Here is a 21592-nt window from a genome sequence, read left to right on the forward strand (position 1 = left end):
TTATAATACCTTTTTTCATTTGAAGAAACAATCTCAGGATCTCAGAAATGTTCTAATCCAGTGACTTTTCACATTTTTTGACCATGACCCATAGTAACAGGTACAATTTCTTTCAGACTTGGTATATGTGAGAATATGTAAAGCAAGGGTTTTATAATAAAATATTTACCTAATCAAGACAATACTCTCTAACATTCACTATTCTATATCTTTTTTATTATTAAAGTAGACTAATTTTAAGAGCAGCTTTAGGTTCATAGCAAAATTAAAAGGAAGGTACAGATTTCCCAAATGCTCTCTGCCCTCACATACACACAGCCTCCCCATCATCAAAATCCCACACTAGAGTGGTACATTTGTTACAGTTGACAAACCTACATTGACACATTGTTATCAACACACATCCATAAGTTTACACGAGGGTTCACTCTCAGTATTGTACGTTCTATGGGTTTGGACTAATATGTACAGTAATGATACATGTCCACCATTGAGAAGCATATAGAATAGTTTCACTGCCCTAAAATGTCTCCTGTGCTCTGTCTAGTTATCCTGTTCTTCCCTCTAACCTCTGGCAACCACTGCTTCCGAGTTTTTTTTTTGTCTCTATAATTTTTGTCTTCTTTCTCATAGTATTATGTGTTTGAGGTTCCTCTATGTCTTTTCTTGGTTTAGTAACTTTTTTTTGTTCGTTGAATAACATTCCATTGTCTCTGGATGTTCCATAGTTTCTCCACCAGTAGAAGGACATCTTGGTTGCTTTTAAGTTTGGGCACTTATGAATAAAGTTGCAGTAAATATCCATGTGTACATAAAATTTTTTTGTGTGGACATAAGTTTTCAACTCATTTGGGTAAATACCAAGGAGCACAAATTCTGGATTGCATGGTAATAGTATGTTTAGTTTTGTAAGAAACTGCCAGACTATCTTTCAAAATAGCTGCATAATTTTGCATTCCCACTAGCAATGCAGAAATGAATGAGAATTTCTGTTGTTCCACATTTTCACCAGCATTTTGTGTTGCTATTGTTTTTGATATTGGTTATTTTAATAGGTATGGAGAGATGTCTAATTATTGTTTTAATTAGCAGTTTCCTAATGACATATGATAGTAAGCATCATTTTAACATGCTTATTTTCAGTTCGATTATCTTCTTTGTTGAAGTATATGTTCAGATATTTTGCCCATTTAAAAAATTGGATTAGCCGGGCTTGGTGGTTCAACCTGTAATCCTGCGCCTTGGGAGGCTGAGGTGAGTGGATTGCCTGAGCCTGCGGGTTCAAGACCCGCCTGGGCAACTTGATGAGACCTCATCTCTACCATAAATTAAAAAAAAAAAATTAGCCGGGTGTGGTAGCGCGTGCCTGTAATTCCAGCTACTTGGAAGGCTGAGGCGAAAGGATCGTTGGAGCCTAGCAGGTTGAGGCTGCGGTGACCGGGAGCGGCCACTGAACTCCAGTCTGGGCGACAGAGTGAGACTCCAACTAAAAAAAAAAATAATTTGGATTATCTGATTTTTTTGTGTTATTGTTGAGTTTCAGGAGTTCTGTGTATATTTTAGATAACAGTTATTTATTATTGATTTATCAGTGAGGTGAGTAGGGCAATCAGGACTAAACTTTGACTTTTTTTCTCCTGCCAAAATTTCTAACTAAGAGGCCTGGGGAACCATACCCTTCAAACCATAAAGTCTCATCAGTTGGGTTTTATTAACAATATAATGTGGCTTACTCTCCAATCTGATTCTGACCTGACTTCATGTAACAGATAAAGATGGAAATTAAAATATTTTGCCCCAAATATGTTCCTTTGACATATTTTAAAATGACACTGCAAAGCCATCTCTTGGGGAAATCTGCATCTGTCGAGAGAATCTCCTTCCTTAGGAAGAATCTGACAACTCTTAAGACATTTGCCAGGGATTCTCTCTGAAGTCAGCTACTTAGAGGCTTCATCTACATAACAAGAACCGTGTCTTCCACAGCCTACCTTAGCTTAACTCAAGCGTTTCAAATTTTTTAGACATAGCTTAAGCTTACCGTTTTAGCTAATTGCCAATCAGAAAATCTTTGAATCCACCTATGACCTCTAAGCCCTTTCTGAACCAAACCAATGCACACCTCACATATATTGATTTACATCCTTGCCTGTAAACTGCTGTCCCCATAGAAGGTATAAAACTAGCTGTAAACCTACCACCTTGGGCACCTGTTCTCAGGGCTGCTTGAGACTGTGCCATGGGCCATGGTCACTCATATTTGACTCAGAATAAACCTTTTAAAACACATTTTGGAAGAATTTGGATTTTTTTCTGTTGCCCACAGAAACAAAACCAAATGTGTCACATTTGAATGTTTCATTCTGAGACTTAGGTATGGCTAATTTTTAGAGTTTAAAATGCTTCATCCTGTGAGGAATACTCATGAGAGATATAGAATGTGGCGTGTGGATTAATAATATTTGCTTGTTTGTTTTTTATATCCTTGGCAAAATAAAGATCTGGTTCAAATATCTCATATTGCTTCAGCTATCTCATATATTCAGTATTAGTTTACAGCTCCCACATCTGGGACTGTCTGGTGTAATCCAAATCCAGATTTAACTTTACAAATGGGGAAAATGAGATTCAGAAAGAGTGATTTTCTTAAGAGTATAAATGTTGAAGCCTCATATTTGGGTACAAGGATTTATCCCACTTGTTTAGTGAGTCCCTGATATGTCTGATAATAAAAACTTGTAGACAAACTTTATTTTTAGCAGTAGTATTTGAAACCACTCATATATGGTCATGGGGTAAAAACGGTAGAAGAAACCTGAGGCTTGCGAAGGTACAGCAAAGATTAGAAATTAACAACTTTGTTGTTTCTAAGTTTGCTTTCACTTCAATAGAGAGCAGTTGATTATCTTCACGTGTTGATCGCTGGGGAGAGGAGAAACTGCTGTGGAGGCTGATAAACATATTTTCCCTTAAAAAATGAGTGCAAGTTTGCACAGATCTCCTTGATGACATCCTAAAATTTGGTCACCCAATGGGTGTAAGCAGCTCTAATCTCCAGGGATCCCACCTCCCATAAACCTCTATAATTACTTACTGCCCAGGATTCAGTAGCCGGTGGTTATAGAACTTCCTTTTTAGATAGCCTCTCTATTATAAAACCTAAGAATGATGTTTGAGATATTTTTCAGACTTTATACTCTGATGAACCTGAGGCCCCCACCTGGACCCAGGACATATACCAAGGAACTGGCTTCACCAGTCCTATAACCCACTCCCAGAAACAGTCTCTGTGACGTGAAGACAGTTTTGACACCTTCCATGATTTTTAACCCCTACCAATCAGTAGCACCTATTCCTTAGCTTTCCTGCCTACCTAATTATTTATTTAAAAACCCTGCCGGGCTCGGTGGCTCAGCCTGTAATCCCTCGTCTTTGGGAGGCTGAGGTGAGTGGATTGCCTGAGCCCGCGGGTTCGAGACCCGCCTGAGCAGCGATACCTCATCTCTACAATAAATCAAAAAATCAGCCAGGCGTGGTAGCGCATGCCTTTAATTCTGGCTACTCGGAAGGCTGAGGCAGAAGGATCTCCGGAGCCCAGCAAGCGAGGCTGCGGTGGCCGGGAGCGGCCACTGCACTCCAGTCTGGGCAACCGAGTGAGACTCCAACTCAAAAACAAAAAACAAAACAAAAACCCTAGTCTAAGAGTCTCAGATTTGAGAAATACTTCCTATCCTCCTCACTCAGTTACTATCCGATATGAAACCCTTTTTCTACTGTAACAGCTGCTGTCAGTCTGTTTTTCTGGGCAATGGGCATAAGAACCTGATCAGATCAGGCTGTAACAGATTCCAGGGAACTGCCCTAGACCACTGAGGGTCTCTGGGCATTGTATTGAGTGATATCGGTTTTGTTGTCTCCCCAGGAGATTTTAGAAATCTCTGAACTACCTCCCTGGCCCGTTTGCTATCTCCCTCCCAGCCTGCTCAACTTCCCAGAATCACATGTGTTTCAACCCAAGCCCTGGGACTCAGGATTTAGGTAAACCCAGAACTTGTGCAGAATCAGATGTTCCCACAGATTATAAGACTTATAAAAATGAGATACTCCCTTCTTCCTGTTGTGAGGCCTGGATAGATGGGAAGAGACAGAATGGTTGGGAAGAGACAGAATGCACACAAGTGGCCCAAGACTTGGGCTTAAGCCTGCAGTCTCCAGCATTTTCCAAACAGCCCTCCCTGCTTGCTTTTTTGACAGCTGCTAAAGCCTGAGGATCCATCTCTGCAAATGTCTGTTCTTTCCTTGGAACACCCTGGAGAAGGTGCAGAAAGCGTCAACTCTGTGCCTCAGAAGGAGATATCTAGTGCCCAGTACAGTAGATGCTTAATAAAAACACAGCTGATGCTCAGTGAGTAATGGATGAGACTAGGGCTTCCAAAAGGCCCCCAGGGTATATTTTGGGATACCTGGGCTCACATGGATTTTCTCCTGTATGGAGTTGATCATACAAACTCATCCTTCTTTCAGCTGGAGTAAGAGGAAAGAGGAGAATCCTGTCTGTATTATAATGACCTTGCCTCAAGGATCACTTTGTCCTCTGTGCAGGACACATATGAGCTTTCTTGCAAGCTGCAGATTGAAGATGGCCTGAGCAGCAGCCCTGCCTTCTGTGGACCAGGATTTAGAACTTCCCCAGATTGAGTGTAGCCAGGCTGCAGAACTGCATGACCCCTATTCATTTGTCAACTGCCCTCCTCCTAGTTCCTAAAGAGCTGCCCAAGTGGACTGGCTTTGATGTGGCAGCCCATCCCCTTGCTGTTCCCGGTGCTCCAGCTGTGCAATATTGTGACATCAAAGGAATAACTGAGTAACCTCAGTTTCCCCCTCTGTTAAATGAAACTAATGTTTAATTCCAGGATTATATGTATCCTTTATAAGGGTCTCATTTGTCATTCTTTAAGTGCAATTGAATCTACTTTGCTCATTTGTTTACTTTAATCCAAGAAGCCCTTCCTTTCAAACAGTGGTTGCTTTATGTATTCTCAAAGCATGTTTTCTTAAGCTTTATTCTTTATTCCTTGTAACACAACTGTTAGGGGAAGGTGTGGGGTCCAAGGTCCTTGGCCCCCTAAAGATTCACTGAAAAATCACTAGCATGAGGCAGATTGATACAGAAAGAATGGGAGCTTGTATTTTGGTAAAAACAGGTTATGAGAGGGGGAAGAAGAGGAGTTACATAAATGGATGGGAGAGACAGAGAATGACACGTAAAGAATTCTCTTTGGAAACTGAATGATCCTGAGAGACAGGCATTATTTTGTAAAATGGTCAGGCCAGGCCTGATTATGTCCTTCCTCTTTTACTGTAATAGATAATTTTAACAGAGGAGAAGCAGGAGTTTGGGAAAGACCTTGAGGTGAATTTCTCTGTATTTCTTCAAGGGTCATGGCTCTTTGATCCTAGAGTCATTAGGAAACTGTGTCAGAGGGGTGAGGCAATTTTCCCAAAGTCACACACACAACTCCGGTCAGCCACTCCCTGGAGGATGTCCCCTTCTCCCTGTGCTATGATATGTCACGCAGAGGCATCCTCTGAACCAGCAAACTTCAGCCTCAGTCTGGGCCATTTATGTCTATTTCTTCCCAGTGTGTTCTAATGAGTACCCAGTCTCTCCTGGTTAGGTGCACAGGGCTAGACTCCAAACTTGTGTTTTTCTTAGAAATGCTCTCGAGGGCAAAGGAGACGCTATTTGTTAAATTATTAAAAGGAGGGAGAGTGTATTTCTGGCTGCATCTTTGATGTGGTTGGGGAGATGCTATTTTGGAGCAATCATTTATTTCTCTACCTTCTCTTTTCTTGCCAAGTGTGAACATTTGTTTTCAGGTTCCTTTTATGGTGCTATTTTGTGAAGCCAGAATTATAAGGGTACTGTATGTGGTTGAAGACAGTGGGTTATTCACAGAACTGGCTGCAAGATTCATTTGGGAAGAGAGGAAAGGTGGGGTAAGAGATGTATCAGAGCTCCAGATACCTGTGGTCTGAAAAGGTACAAAAACCCCACAAAGTAATATGAGACCCAGAACATTTCTAGATGAGTTAATTCCTTATTTCTACAAGAATAGGTCCAGACTATTTCCAGGCCAACCTATTTCCCATTTCTACAACAATATCTCTAAGGCACTCTTGGTTATTGTCTTGATGTTTTATAACCCTAAGGTTTGGGAAAGAGGGAGTGAAAATGAGAATGGCTAGCCTTGTTCTGAGAGGCATGCTTGGCCAGGAGGTCTCACCCTGACTACTTGACCTTTGACTGCATAATTATCCAGAATCCTTTGTGTGTAACATGTCTAACTGTTGCTATGGAGATATTTGTGAGGTCGTTTGGCCCAGTCTCACCTTTGTTGCCTTCTGGAATGTCCCCTGTAGACAGAAAGGAAAGTTGGCAGAAATTACTGAGGTCTCTGCCACTCAGAACAGGTTTTTCTCCATGGCAGAGGACCTTTAAGTGCTTTAAGTTCAATAAACATGGTGCCAGGTGCTGGGGATACCAAAGTGAATAGGATACAGGTTCATTCTCTAGGTGCTCACAGATTAGGAAGACTGGTCTATAATTAACACCCAAAGAGTGTTTCTGGGCAACACACAGGGAGGCAGATACATATGAAATAGAATCTTGCAATTTAATTTGATTAGTGCTATGAATAATAAAATCTATAGATATTATAGAAGACTACAATAAAAAATTAAAATATCTGCCTGTTATTGCTCCCACATAACAGGTGTGCCTGGACCCTTGAATATTTATCTCACAGTAATCCTTTATTAAAATACCTGGAACAAATATTTTTAGGATCATTTTTATAAGTAAGACATAGCAGCAAGAGAAGTGAAGGAACAGTACCCAGGTTTTCCCAGCAGTAGAGTCAAATCCTGATATAAAATATGGAGTCTCTGATGCCTGACTTTTTCTACCTGACCACTCCAAGTTATTAAACATGGGGTGAGGTTGAATTGTGTTTGAGACTCTCTTCATTTTGACTTACTCAGCAAACATGGATCACTTTCTTTCTGCCAGACTTCACAATGGGGACCCTTTTGGTTCTATTTTTCAGAATCATGTTTTCAGGGAGCAAGAGTTGCCTGCTTTTCACAGGGACCTGTTGAGATGAATCACTTCTAGACGTGCAGGAGCCCTACAAAAGGCAAAATGCTCCCCTCTTCAGAATGGATGCGCTTGGGGAATTTGGGTGCACAAATCCTCTCAAATCCCTGCCTGCCACATTACAACAAGGTTCTGAGGGCCATGAGGAGGAATCTAGCTCACAGTGGTACATCAGAGAACATTGATCTGGACTTAACCCATGACATATGAAGAATTGTGATAATCCACTTAGGAAAGAGAATGTCAGAGAACTCATGGCTGAATTTAGATACCTAAAGGGAGATTCCAAGAAAGGAATGATGCGTAAAGTTAGAAGATGATAGTTCTTAGCATGGTATTCACAAAAACATTTTATCAGAAAAGTCCAAAGATAGTGAGTGCAATCATTGAGGATCTGAGCCTCTGCTAGAGAGGTCTTCAAGTAGGGAATGTTCTAGGTGCTGCAGGGACTCAGGATACACCATTAAGTGGTGTCAAGCTAGGAATACTGTATCAGTTTTGGGAGATTCATTGTTTTAGGTTTAGAAATGGGGCTTTGTTCTTGGGAGGACAATGAGAACAGGATGCTGGGTACCAAGAGGCTACCAAAAGACACTGCATAGAAACAGGTTACAGGATGTGTGTCAGAAACAGTCTTTTAGGTCACAGTTGGGTAGAAGCCGGGGTGGGTGGGGAGAGGACAGAACTGACAATTATGAATCACTTTCTAAAGGGCAGATATTGGTCTAAACATTGTGTAAACCTTGTTTCATGTGGAAGTCATCTGAGGCAAGCATTTATTCCATCTTCATTTGAAATATGAAGCATGCAAAACTCAAAGAGGTGGAGCAAAGTGCCCAAGGTTCAGTAGCAACCGAGTAGCAGAGATTAAAGCAGAGCCTGGATGCTTTCTCTCTTTCTCCTGGACAGTGAGGGTGCTCAGGGCTCCACGTGAATGGATTTCAAGGGCAGGTGCTACAGGAATGCAAATCAGGAGTTGCTGCTACCTGCAAGTTGTGCTGGGAGATGGGGAAGACTGAAGTTCAGCCCCTTCCAAGCTCTGAGAAGACTTGGATTAATTCCTGTCCCCACTGGAATTGAGGTGAGGGGGTAGGAAGACACAGCTAGGCCATCATCATCCCAAGGCTTGGGTGGGGCCCAGCCTCCTGGGACTGTCAAGACTGATACTGTCCTGGCAACAAGAGCAGCCAGGACCCGAGTAGGGAGTCAGAGTTGGGGAGAGACCAAGCCTGTGTACTACCCAGGGACAGCCTGCTGGGATCCCTAAGCAGCCCCTGGTTCCTGAGAGAAATTAAAGGAGACAACAGAGAAATGAATCTCAAGTCCAAGAATGTCTTAACTGTAGGGTAGCTTAGAGATAATTATGTCATTGTAACAACCAAGGCTCAGAAATGGTAAGCAACTTGCCCAAGGCCAAAGAATAAGAAAGTGGCCTCAGACCCAGATGGCTGCCATATCCAAGAATCACTTTGACCATTTTGCTTAATTCAACACCCTGATTTTTATCTTAGTTATATTTGGCTTCCTTCTAAGTAATAATATGTATGAACCCACACTTTAACGCATTAGTATGTTTTTCTGTGATATATTAAGATGAAAATCGAACAATTACAATGAAAAACATCTTCATCTGTGTCCACCAGTGGGCATGAGCATCTTTAGGAGAACACCAATGAAAAGAGTTGGGGGTGGGGGGACTGGAGTGGGAGGCAGAGACAATCATACAGAACTGACCTCCAGTCAATTTCTAGTCACCAGGGAAGTCACTTGACTTCTCTACCTGTGGGTAGGGAGAGGTAATCCTGACCTCCTAGGGTTTTAGTGAGGTTTATGGGAGATAATATGAAGAACACAATTTCAAGTCAGGACAGGATCAATAAGGGTGCTGTGCAGAGGCATTTTAGTGCCTAAGGCAAAGGGAGAAACTGGAACACCGATTCTTTACTTAAAATTTGATGTTTTGTTCATTATGGATTTTTTTGCATTGATTCTGATTTTTTTAAAAAGTATTAGATTTAAACGTTAATTTTGATTACTGAGATTTGTGGCACCCTCTTATAATTCTCCCCGAAGGTGAGCACCCACTTTTCTCACCCCTGATCTCTGCCTTGCTGGCAGTGGGTTAGTGGAGCACCAGAGGCAGCCCATTTTGGCAAGAAAACCAGATTGTCCCCAGAGATAGGCCAGGCTTATTCTGAGATAGCACCAGACAATGGCAAAAGTTTATCCAGTCCTACAGACCAGATATCTGTACCACAAAGCCAAGGAAATCAGACAGATATTTGAGGCCCTTAGAGATGTTCTATTCCCTTATTCCCAGGGATAAGAAGCTGAGGCCCAGAGACCAGAGGGGCCCTCTAAGATGACACATCCTCAGGTGTCCATTCTTGTCCCCTGTCCTCTCCAGGGTCCCAAGTTGAAGGGAGCCCAACAGGGCTGCCTTGGGGGATGCTTCCATTAAAGAATCTGCATGAGCTGAGACAGAGCCCCAGGGACAGAAATGGTTTTCACTGGGTCACTCCAGACTGCAATGGGAGATCCCTCACCCACCTGCCAGAGATTACTCATCTCTCTCGGAACTCCAGTTGCCTACAGAAGGTGCCCCAGAACTTGACTCCTTCGAGAAGCTTGAGTGTAATAACTATAACACTCTGTAACAACCGCCTGCAGTCTCTGACCTCTCAGCAGGGACGCTGAGGAGCCTGTGGGGTCAGCCCTCCCTGAACTACTTCCAGCTGCAGGAGCCCTTGGAAAACACCTGGTCTTCTGGTCTGTTGACTTCTGGAAAGAAAATGTGGCAGAGTACACAGAGTTCAGCTTCTGTGGTCCTGTTTTTATTTCTATGTCCTTGGAGCCCAAGCCTCCCTTTCTTAGGTTCTCTAGGCCTTGGCTGCGGAGGACCAGCCATTCATTTATTCATCAGGTGGAAGGAATTTCCAGGCCCGGGGAGGAAGTGCTCTCCTGAATTGATTGTCCATGTCCCCACACCTAGCCTGCCCTATGGCCCATTCATTCACTGCAGAGCCAGATGAGACTCATAATGCATTCCTTCTCCAGCTCGAAGCCACACAATTATTTATTTATTTGTGTATGTGTGTTTTTCTTTTCTTTTTTTTTTTTAAATCTAAGACAGTCTGTTCACAGAGTTAGATGAGTTTCTTAGCACTCTAGTGTAAACAAGGGCTCTGTTTTGTTTAACTGAGAGCATGGTTTTCAGAGACTTTTTGCAGTTTAGTATCCATTTGGCTAGAGTCCCTGGTTAAGAAAGCCTCCTAAAGATGGTCATTGACAGGTGCATTCTCTGTGTCTGGCATGTTCATGGAATTGATGATCGTCTCGCACATACGCCCCACGGTACTAAGGGACAGAGATGGGACTTCCTCTCCATCTGGAATGGGTCCCAGCCCCCTTTCCTTTGACGCCTACAGAAGGAGGTGAGTTTCTCCAAACTAGATTACAGCCATGCTCCAGCTTCCTGCTGGGAAGCATCTGAGCATGCCCATGCCTGGATTTGGAAGCTGCAGGTGGTGAGTCGCACACCCATCTCCTCCTCCTAGGCTTCTCCGTGTATTCGGCCATCTGGTCTCTGAATGGCCAGACAAACATACATTGTCTGACCTCAGTTACATCTCCAACTCCAAATCCACGGATTACACCTTTGACTCCTTCTCCACAGCCACACCCAAGTTGTCTAAGTACCCTGCTGTTCCCTTTAAAGTTTGCCCCTTTGCCAGGACACCATCCTAGGCCCCGACTGCACCTTCTGCCCTGCCTCACCAGCTACCACCTGTCCTGAGGGTCCACTCAGCCTCCATTATTGCTGTGAGAGCCACTCCCAGGGCAGCCAGACAGGAGGTAAGCTCACCTGTGGTAAGACTCTGACTCCTGATTTGAAGGAACATGGATCCTCATCCCTCCTTTCCCATTTTCCATTTGCATGCTTTGGATAAATTATCAGAAGCATCCTCACATGTTGGTTTTCTCCTGCTTATAATGGGAACAAAAATAGGGCCTTCTTTATAAGATCATAGGGAAGTTTAAATAAATTATTCTATGAAAAGTACTTTAATATTGGACACATGGGAAGGATGCACAAAACACCAGCTGGTATAATCAGTATCATTACCATGATCACTTGTATTAGCATTACATTGGGAAAGCTTTTACATGACCCCTTCCCTTATAGTTTCCATAGCCTTCTGTGGCCAGGGAGCTTTCAACAAAGTAACAAGAGTCAGGGAAGAAGTCAGTCATCTACCTTCCCTTCCTGCTCCCAATCTTAATAAGGTGAAAACTGCTGACAGGTTTGTGGTCAGAGGGTGTGCAGTCTGGCTGCTCTTTGGATTCTGGTCCTTAGGCCAAACACCTTCTTCATGTTCCTTCCCTCTACCCTCAGGATTCAAAGGGCTTTCTGTCCCTCTGTCTGGCAGTGAGGGTGGGAGGAGCAGAAAATCTTGGACAACTCTCTCAAAAAGCTTGACAAAGAGAAGAGGGAACCTGGGGAGGAGTAGGGATGGGGTGGGTGAAGGTGACAAGAGTTTCAGATTGCTAGGGGAGTGGGCGAGGTGGTATGGGAGGATCAGAGGAAGAGAGTCCAGGATGAGAGGCCCTTGCTCACTAAGAGACCAACTTCGTGTCTTTAAGTCAAGGTAACTTTGAGTTAAGCTCAGACTCAGATTAAATAAATCAGGGAAGTCACACTTAAATTCGCATTCTACCTTGAAATCTATGTGAGATGAATTGTATCATTTTTACATGAAGTAAAGAAATGATGAATCTTTCTTTGAGATCCCATATTGTGTCTATATTTATTTTTATCTATCTATAGATTGAAAATGATTTCAAATCAATACTTCCAACTCCAACCCAACACCCACACATTCTTTTTCATTTTCTCTTTGCAAATTTGTAACTCTACTCTCCAACGCTGAGGAATGGACCCATATCCTTAATATATTTCTCCATTTCATCAATTCCTGTGCATACCCATTTCCACCGCTGTCAAGATCTTCACCTCATCCAGGCTTTCTCAAGCCACCTCCCACCCCTGCAGCCCTCTCTGGAAGGTCCCCCTCATCCACTGAGGTTGTGCCATCCTGGACCAGGCTGTACTCGCCCTCAACTTTGTGTAAATGCCCTCTCTGCTTGCTTGGGCTCTGACTCTCCATACCGCTTTCTTCTCACCCTGTTTGGGCTTCAACACCTCTGAGTGGGCATCCTTCTTACCCAGCTTGGGCTCTGACCTCTTTGGCTGGTCCCATCCCCTCCATGAGGACACCTTGCTTACCCTTCTGGGCACTGACACTCACACAAGGCATCCCCCTCACCCTTCTTGGGAGAAACTTTCTCATTGCCTGGTGAATTGTTAACTCCTTGAGGATCAGAATAGACACATCACAAAATCTCACCTAGTGAGTGGTGTCAGATGCTGATCTTCTTGTGTGAACAAAGAAAGCCACCCAATTTACTCAGATCTGAGCAGAGACTTACTCTGGAAAGTCTTGTAGAAATCTTTTACTCTATGACCCTAGAGCTCCATCTTCCCCTCAGGATTTCTTCATTGAATTCCACTGCCCTTCCCAAGCCTAGAAACTGGGCTTTCACCATTCATGATTTCTGTAGAACTCTTCAGAACTCATGAGGGAAGAAAACATTTCCAGGCACCATTAGACTAAACACTGAGAGACAAAAGAGAGGAAAGAGAGAGAAAATCCAAGTGGCATGTGAGGCTGAAATGTTCACACTATGAATTTCTGTTCAGGTCAGCTATACTGGAGACCCTGAAGACTTACCTGGCTTTTACAGCACCCTCAATGCCCTCTTAATGCCACCAACCAGTTGATGTCCACATAGGTATGATTCCCTGGACATAATGGTTCCCTTGGAAATGTATAGACACCTGAGGTACTAAGATGAATAACCTCTTTATTCTATTTCAGTCTCTCCCTTGCTTCTCCTCCATCCATCCCAAGCTATTCCCTGGCTTATCTCCTGCCTAGATAGGCACCAGTGTCATCTTCCTGGTCTCTCTCCCTCATTCTTCCTTCCCAGCTGACTCTAGAACGTTTGTCCTGAAGGCTCAAGGCTGGAGTCCTCTCTTAGGCTCAGCACTTTCTAATACCTCTATACTTCCTGAAGTCTTCCACAACCAGCTATTACTGAGCTCCTACATATGCCCTATAGTCTTCCAAAAATGCAGTTTTATGAAACTCCTTCAACCACATCGTGAACAAATTTTATGGTGAACTTTTACACAATGTGGACACTGAAGAGGTGAAATGACTTGTCTAGGAAGAAGTAAATGCTGAACGAAAGAGCAGGAACTAAGTCCAGGCTCCCTGTCTACAGGTCTAGAACTTTCTATTATGAGCCAGTCAAGAGAGTTCATTTCACCTGGGGAAAGGGCTGCCTTCTTGACAAATATATTACATTATCAGCACTGCCTTTCAGAAACTGGGCCATTTCCCTAAGGTGTTGTGGATAGATTTTAAGACAGATAAAAATAAAAAGATAAGCCAAAAAGGAGTCACTCATTTTTTTTTATACCCTCTGTGGATCAATTAACACTTACTCAGTGAGCACCATTTTTTCTGCTCAGCGCTGAGGGAGGCTCAAGAGAACCACAAAACTTTGATCCTGCTGTATAGAATCTAATAGTCCAGATGGGGAGAGGAAGTGAAGCAGCACAAAAAGACCTCTCTGGGCTGGGCCTCTTAGGAGCGAATCAACTCCATGTAAAGGTCTGCGTAGCATACCTCTCTGCAGTTCACACAAATGCGTGATCACTAGCAGGATGGCTATTTGCTAAAGGGCTGCACCTCTTCTCTCTGCTACTGTCACCACTAGGGCCACATGCAGATTGTAAAGAAGAGGAAACTGCATGATAGAGCCAAGGTTTAACCCACATCTGCCTGGATCCTGCAGATCAGGCAGTCTTCCAAGTATGAATGTTCCTGTTTGTGTAGTCCTTTAGCTATTTAAGAGCCACGATCAAGTGGGAACCCCGGAACCTCCTCTTCTCTAGACCAAGCAGCTTCCTCCCCAGTGGCATGCCAGGAGACCTTTTGTGGTGGGTGTTGAAAGTTAGAAGGAGAGATCAGGGCAGGAGAGGGTTAAGTCTTGCTATTGTTTGAATGTTGGCTTCTGGGGGATGATTGAGTGGTGAGAGCTCCACCTTCATGAATTGGATTAAGTGACCAAATAAAAGAGTTTGATCCAGGAAGCTGACACATTTTTCCTTTTTTGCCTTCTGCCATGTGAGGATACAGCATTCCTCCCTAAAGAGGATGCAGCTTACGAGGTGCCATCTTGGAAGCAGAGAGCAACCCTCATCAGACACTGAACCTGCAGGTGCCTTGATCTCAGACTTCTCAGCCTCCAAAATATGAGAAACATATTCCTGTTCTTTATAAATTACTCATTCTCGGTCAATTCTATTATAGCAGTCGACATAGACTAAGACAAACCTCTTTGCAACACACTCTGAACTGAGTTCTCCCACCTTACATTCTCCCAGAAGGGACTTCTGAGGAAAGAAAAGGTGATAGTGGAGGGGTGGGGCTTCCTTGGTAGGTCAGTGTCCTGGATCTTATCAGTTCATGACCAAAAGAGAAAGTTCATATAGTTTTAGAGGACAAGAGAAGACAAGAGGTGGCCACTACTGTAGAACAACCACATAAAAATGTATAATCTTTATAGTCAAGCTCTATGATAGGTGGACTCCTTATCCCTATTTAACAGACGATGTCCTTGAGGCTCAGGGATGGTACATGCTGACGGAAAAAACCATATCCATTTCTTCTTTTTGTTTTGGAGTCTCACTCTGTTGGAGTCTCGCTCTGTCGCCCAGACTGGAGTGCAGTGGCCACTCTCGGCCACTGCAGCCTCGACCTGCTGGGCTCCGGCGATCCTTCCGCCTCAGCCTTCCGAATAGCCGGAATTACAGGCACACGCTACCATGCCTGGCTGATTTTTTTATTTATTGTAGAGGTGAGGTCTCACCAAGTTGCCCAGGCGAGTCTCGAACCCGTGGGCTCCGTCAAACTACTCACCTCAGCCTCCCAAGGCGCGGGATTACAGGTTGAGCCACCGAGCCCGGCTACCATATCCGTTTCTATACAGCGGGGGATTCAAATTGAGGCAAGTATGCTTTTCTCTCTAGGCAAGGAGTTGCTATTGAAGTTTCTCTACCTTATTTTACAGCATGTGATGGAAGCTGACAATCTTTTAATCACATGTACATAAAGATGATAAACTTATTTATGGATCAGATGCTTCTGAGCACATAGGCTGTGAGATGAGACTTTCAACTGGTTTTGTATGTCATATCCAGGACTGATGACCTTGGGTTGTGTCTCTATCACCAACTCTATGGTCTATAACTCACTAGAGAGGAATTGTTAATGTAACAGGGCATCAATCTAGTCACAGGAGATAAAATAGTTAAGTAATTTTTTATGTTTTCAAATGGAAATAGAAAGGCAGTATAAAGTCACACACACACACACACATACACATACACATACACAGACACACAATATGGGGGTACTGAAAAGGGTTACAATACTGAACAGACTGAATATTGAAAGACAGAATATTGAAGGATATTGAAAAGGCAGAACAGGGTAATATAATAGAGTAGTTGTTTTAGGGAAATTGGGAAAATCAATGAGAAGATTACATTTGAGTTGAAACTTGGATGTTAAGGAGGCCTGGGTTGGACTGGGTGGCTCACGCCTGTAATCCCAGTACTTTGGGAAGTCCAGATGGGAGGATGACTTAAGCCCAGGAGTTCAAGAACAGCCTAGGTAATATAATGAGGCCTCATCTCTACAATAAATCCAAAAACTAGCTGGATGCGACAGCATGCACCTGTAGTCCCAGCTACTCAGGAAGCTGGGTTGGAAGGATCACCTGAGCCCAAGAGATTGAGGCTGTGGTAAGCCATGATTGTGCCACTTTACTGCACTCCCTCCCGGGTGACAGAGTGAGACCCTGCCTCAAAAAAGCAAAAGCAAAGCAAGCAACATAAAAACCAGGAGATTGACAAGCAAAAGTCTGCCATAGAGGAGAGGGAATTTTAAGCCAAAGGAATGATAGAAGCAAATGTCCTTTGGCAAGAAGCAGCATGGGTTGTTTGAAAGATATTTAATGGCATATCTGTGGGGGTGGGGAATAAAGAGAGCTGAGATTAGAGAGAGAGAGAGAGAGAGAGAGAGCTGGTAAGACCTTCAGGGACTGGGAAAGAGACTTTGATTTTATTCTAAGAGTAATTGTCATGTTATGAATATTTGTGTTCCCCAACATTCACATTGAAATTCTAACCCCTAAAGTGATGGTAATAAGAGATGGGACCTTTAGGAGTTGAGTAGGACAAGAAGATGGAACCTTTTAAGAATGGGATTAGTGCCCTTATAAACAAGACCCAAGGGAGCTTGTTTGCCCCTTCCTGAATGTGAGGACACAGTGAGAAGACGCCTGTTTATAATGAAAGCAGGTCCTTACCAAATACTACATCTGCCAGCATCTTGGTCTTGGACTTCTAGCCTCCAGAACTATGATAAATAAATTTCTGTTGTTTGTAGTCCACTCACTCTATGGTATTTTGTTATAGCATACCAAAAAGAAAAAGACAGAAATTAACAACAAACAAAAAAAGAGTAAAGGTTCTTCAGAAATGTTCCTGTGGCAGATTTGGGGAAGCAAGATGGCAGGTGTAGGGCCAGGTGGGAGGTGGCTGCCAGAGCACAGGTGAGGAAGACAGGCGGGGATGAGGGCAGTAGTTGTGAAGGTGGAGAAATGGGCTGTTTCGGGACAGTTTTAGGGGTACTGCAGAAGAGCATTACAGACGTAAGGTGTGAGAGAGGAGTACTCATATTTTGGACTGAGTGTTGGGTGAGTAATGGAGACATTTGCTGAATCAAAGAAGACATGAGTGAGGTAGATGTTGGGGAAAGATTGGTGGAGAACCAATAGTTCTGCTTTAGAAATGTTACCTTGGGATACCTGAAAACACCCAGGGAGTTGGACGTATATGTCTGGAGTTCTGAGACGAGATCGAGCTAGCTATGTAAATTTGAGAGTTTTAACAAAGAGATAGTGCAATGGTCTGGGATCCCCCCTCAGATTATTATGTTGAATCCTAGTCCTTAATGTGAGAGTATTTGGAAGTGCCTCTGAAAGTTCTTGAGGGTGGAGCCCTTATAAATGGGTTTAGTGTCCTTGTAAAAGAGGCCCCAAGAGAACTCTCTCCTCCATGTGAGTCTGCAATGAGAAAACAGCCCTCCTCAGACACCAAATATGCATACTTCTTCATCTTGGATGTTTAAGCCTGCAGAACTGTGGGAAATAAATGTCTGTTGCATATAAGCCATTCAGTCCAAAGTAACTTATAATAGCAGCCCCCCAAAACTGAAAGATGGCATCCACAACCTGACAATTGATAAAATCTCTTCTCTGCATGGACTCACTCCTAGGAAAAGAGATCTGAATCCGAGTGCATTGCAACTCCTAGAGATCCTACAGAAGGAGAAGCTCTAGAGAATCTTGAAAGACATCCAGTAAAGCAGGCAAGAGCCAGCTTGTGTGGTGTCAAGCAAGCCCAGAGATTAGAGGTTTGCATAAAGCAGTGAAGAGTCTGCCATGACAACAGCTGCTGAGAATTTAAGTAGGGGGAGGGCAGAGAATTGACCATTGGCTTGAACCAGATGAAAACCAAACATAAGGTTGATAGGCAAATTTCAGAGTCATGATGTATGTGAAACATAATTGAATCAGTTGAGGACACATCAAAAATGAAGGGGAAAATACAGTAATATAAACAACCTAAAGGGTTTTGCTGGAAAGAAGATCAGACAGAGCTTTGAGGATGAATTTATATCTATGTGTCTATCTATATATGTCTATGCAAATACCTATATCTATATTTGTATCTACTCAAATATATCTATATTTGTATCTATTCAAATATACATATATATATGTATACACACACACACACACACACACACACACACACACACACATAGGCTCTAGGAAATTTATTTCCTTCAACTCTTCTAGCTTTGCCATTGGTCTCTTCCCAAAGGTGTGACATTTTTCCCTCTGTATCTCTCTTGCTAAAGAGGATTTCCTATCATTGTCAGTCATAGTGGCTTAGTTCATAGGCCAAGACAAAATAAAGAAGGTTGGGTGCACAGAGTTTAGGTCTCTTGCAAAGTGTGGCAGAAAGGGCTTTTAAAAGGTAAGTGGAGGCTGATGATGGAGCATTTTGGTCTTAAACTGGTGTGAGGTTTTCATTCTGTAGGTAATAAGAAGCAGGTAAAATTGTTTTAAGCAAGAAAGTGATGTGATTTGATTTATGTTTTATAAAAGTAGTCATTCACTATATACCAATAAGTGAACAGATGAATAAATAAAAGGAGGAGAGATTAAGCTAATTTTTAAATAAGGAAATAATTGAGAGAGATTAAAAAATAGAATAAAAGCAGGACAGCAGGCCATTCTGAAGACAGCTAGGGGCCTGGAGTGGTGGTGAGGGGACAAGATGCCTAATTAGGATGCCCCTTGTGAGAGGGAGAACAGGTGTGAAATGGAGAAATTCATTAATCTATATTGCTGAATAGGAGAGAGCTGGAGAGGCAGAGTGTGCTGGGTGTAAAAACCCAGAGAAACAAGCCACATTTCCCACTGGAAGGACATATCTTTCTGGCATCATATCAAGCCCCTTAGTCAAGAACTTCTTGCTCTCTTCTCTTACAGTGTGACTTTTTGTCCCCAGCCTTCTAAGGCACTGAATAATCACAGCTCCCCAGTTGAGAGAGTTTTATAAGAAGATAAATAGCATAATTACCTATGTGTCAATCCACATGACGTTATTGCACTGAGCAAACATTAACTTGAGCTGCTGCTACTAAAACAAGATTAAAATCTAATCAGGATGTTCAAGAACTACTTGTCCTACCTTCAATTTGTGGCATGAATCATGGTTAATATTTCTTTTTTTCCCCAATTGCTCATTATAACCTATGCTGTTCACTTCAGAAATGCAATTATGTGCTACTCTAGCCCCAGTTGTAAGGACCAAGTGATATTTCACGTTCATGTGAATGGAGGTGCTAAGCGTCTTTTAATAGTTCCTGTTGAGAAACTTGACCTGGAGTTGTCCTTGGTCCAGTCTCAGGGACATTCTCTTGCAGAACAGAATCTCTTCAAGAAGAAAATAGTCAAGAAAAATCTCTGTGCATGCTATACAGACAGAACTCTTGATTCAGAAATTGTAGTAGGATAGCTGAACCAGAGCCAGGGTGAGGAAAAAAATTTAAAGGGAAGAAGCAGATAGGATATGAAAAAATCTATAGGCCATCCTGCCAGAGATGCCCCAATCAGAGGAAAGTGCTATGACCAAGTCCAGAATTTAGGCCCAGCAGAAAGAATGGAAGCTGTGACAAAAGACTCCCTTTAACAAATGGTGACTGAGTTCCCACTCTGCATAATGCCTTAGGTGTTGAAGATTTATGGATAAATGGGAAATTGACGGTCCTTGCTTTGGTATAGTTTATATTCCATAGATTAGAAAAGTCTGGGACATGTGATTATTAGAAATTTGTTCAGAAGTAATTCTCATGCAGCTTAACTGTTTTTGACACCCCTTTTGAGAATGTTAGGATCCCTTTTGTTTGACTTGGCTTCCAGAAAATATAAGGGCATTCCAAATTATGACTCCTTCACCATGTAAAACATCCACACCATCCTCAATATCCCCCAACTCTCAGGCAAAGGTTACACTCATGCACACTCAGACAACACTCCTACCTGTGCTGCAGGTGCCCATCTCTCTCAGACCTCAAAGTTATTTCTTTTTAAAACAATTTGCATTCCTACTTCTTCTAGAAACTGTCTTTAAAGAATCATAAGCAAGATAAACATGTTTTTTCAAATTTTTACTATTTTTTTCCTTCCTTCAAACACTATCTGGCATATGAAATTCTTCCTTCCTTCCTTCCTTCCTTCCTTCATCTGTTAGTCAGACCCTATTTCTTTGTTGCAGTCATCTTCAGATGCCCTAATTCTCTGAGGATTGTAATGACTTGTTCCATATTATATTTCTTGGTGATTTTACTGTCCCATAGATGATCCTTTTAACATTCCAGTCCTGGTGCTTCCTAACTCCCTGTTCTATCATAGTCTTGATTTTCACTCTACTTCAATCATTCCAGCGAGATTTACCATGGCTCTTAACCGTGACAATAATATCCTCTCCACAGTCTCACGTCAAACATTTCATTCTGTACCATCTCTTCCCTTCGTTCAAAATTATATTCTCCACTGCATCATGTCCAGCAATAATTCTTCTGACAAAAGTTTCTAAACCTTTTGACCATACACTTCTCTCCTTTCCAGGCTTATATTCCACAATCTTTTATGACCATACTCTGCATACCTTTGGCCCTTTCTCCCTCATTGAATTTTCATGAGGAACTGTCAGCCTATGTTTAAAAATCCTTTTCCTTGTCTTTTCTGTGCTTTCACTACAGCAGCTGTTCATGGTGGAGAAAAATCTCAAAGTCACGCTGAATGGTTGTCTTCCTTTAAATTAGTGACCACTAATACTAGATGAGCTCTTGGTGTTGCCTGGCAACACAACAGAATTTTCTTAATCCAGCCGCAATCTCACATTCCTCAATGGTTGTTTTATACTTTTTCTTTACCCACAAACTTCTGACACCTTCTTCTCATCATCACTCTCAGCTGATGATTTTAATTTCCATTTTATTGAAGTGACAAGGCAAGAACTCCCAGTCATCATCAGTTACTAACCTCTTGCATCTTTGCCCATCATCTCTGCATCCCCTCCTGTTACTTTGAATGAGTTAACTTTGTTCCTATCCACAGCCAACAATATGAACAACTACCTCCTTTGTAGCACTTAACACACTTGCAATTATTCAATATTCCAGTTATTTATTTTCCCAACAGAATGGTATGCTCCACAACTTGAGAGAGACTTTGCCTGTTTTACTCACTTTTGTATCCATAGCATTTATTCACACATTTATCATGCGGTAAATATTTGATGAACACTTGTAAAAAGGACACGTCAAAGGAGATGAGAAAATCATGTCCAGTTGTGGCACCAAGGAAAGATTATTCATCTCAACCTGGGTGAAGGAAACAGTCACGGAGAAGATCTTGTAGGAAGGGAGAAGAGGTGAGAGAAGGCAGACAAGCTAGGGAGGGAATTCTAGGCAGAGGTGACAACATATATAGAGGACTGTCAATTGCACCACCCATGTGAACTCTTGCCAGGAGCAGGACTATAGGACATGGATTTGGTGAGATGGAAAATTAAAGCCAGAGGCTTTGTATGTGAAAATCTGCCTGTGTTCACTGAGAATGTCAACATCTTTAAAATGTCTCACTTTATCTCTCAGT

Source organism: Carlito syrichta, unplaced genomic scaffold (assembly GCF_000164805.1).
Source record: "Carlito syrichta isolate Samal-C Ts95f unplaced genomic scaffold, Tarsius_syrichta-2.0.1 Scaffold293132, whole genome shotgun sequence".
In the NCBI taxonomy this organism is placed as follows: domain Eukaryota; kingdom Metazoa; phylum Chordata; class Mammalia; order Primates; family Tarsiidae; genus Carlito; species Carlito syrichta.